Raw genomic sequence first — 1,672 nt, 5'->3', positions numbered from 1 at the left:
ACACACACTGGAGACATATAACTTTGTCTAAGTAAGTAATGGTAAGAATGTTTATCATACTTGAGTTTCTCCAGTCTGCAGTGTGGATCCTCCAGTCCAGCAGAGAGCAGTCTGACTCCTGAGTCTCCTGGGTGATTGTAGCTCAGGTCCAGCTCTCTCAGGTGTGAGGGGTTTGACCTCAGAGCTGAGACCAGAGAAGCACAGCCTTCCTCTGTGACTAGACAGCCTGACAGTCTGCAAAGAGTCAAATCATATTAAAATCACACTGATATTCTTTGGTGGTGAAAATAGTGGCAGTATATTTTTTCAACATATTCAGATATATCAGTGTCCTGAAACCTGCCATATCTATTCATAAATTAGTCAGAAGACAGACAGTGAGGTATCAGATATAGATTGTATTGAGTATACAGTCCACACCATATCTATTTAGACAGTGAGGTATCAGATTTAGATTGTATTGAGTATACAGTCCACACCATATCTATTTAGACAGTGAGGTATCAGATATAGATTGTATTGAGTATACAGTCCACACCATATCTATTTAGACAGTGAGGTATCAGATATAGATTGTATTGAGTATACAGTCCACACCATATCTATTTAGACAGTGAGGTATCAGATTTAGATTGTATTGAGTATACAGTCCACACCATATCTATTTAGACAGTGAGGTATCAGATTTAGATTGTATTGAGTATACAGTCCACACCATACAGTTTATAATGTCACCTATTATTTGAGGGTATTTTAAGACATATGTGTTTCACTATTAAAAATGAAAACAATTTATGTTTCCAGTCTCCCCATTTGAAGAAGTCTTAAGTATTCTGAACAATTCACTCATAGTGTATTAAAATAGTCAAAAATGTAGTTTTTTTGTCGTAAACTCGTTGGTTGCATTTGCAGTTTGTTTTGGTTGTGTTTTGCCCAATAATAAAATGGTGGATGATGAGTGGAGTACTTTTCTGTCTAAGAGAGTAGATAACATGTTTCTAAACAATAATAAATTAATCCTGATGAAGCCATGATTAAGAAAAATCATGACTGAATCATGAATAATAATGAGTGAGAACGTTACAGAGGCTACAACAAAACATGCTAACCTCTCACCATTACCAATAACAGAGGCTACAACAAAACATGCTAACCTCTCACCATTACCAATAACAGAGACTACAACAAAACATGCTAACCTCTCACCATTACCAATAACAGAGGCTACAACAAAACATGCTAACCTCTCACCATTACCAATAACAGAGGCTACAACAAAACATGCTAACCTCTCACCATTACCAATAACAGAGGCTACAACAAAACATGCTAACCTCTCACCATTACCAATAACAGAGGCTACAACAAAACATGCTAACCTCTCACCATTACCAATAACAGAGGCTACAACAAAACATGCTAACCTCTCACCATTACCAATAACAGAGGCTACAACAAAACATGCTAACCTCTCACCATTACCAATAACAGAGGCTACAACAAAACATGCTAACCTCTCACCATTACCAATAACAGAGGCTACAACAAAACATGCTAACCTCTCACCATTGCCAGTAACAGAGGAGTTTAGCATTTATTCTGATCTTTGTGCCTCTATATATACCTTTTAATAAAAGGTGACGTTCTGTACTGTCGCCTAATATGAAACACT

Source organism: Oncorhynchus kisutch, unplaced genomic scaffold (genome assembly GCF_002021735.2).
Source record: "Oncorhynchus kisutch isolate 150728-3 unplaced genomic scaffold, Okis_V2 Okis06b-Okis10b_hom, whole genome shotgun sequence".
Classification (NCBI taxonomy): Eukaryota; Metazoa; Chordata; class Actinopteri; order Salmoniformes; family Salmonidae; genus Oncorhynchus; species Oncorhynchus kisutch.
Note: the sequence above shows the minus strand (reverse complement) of the source record.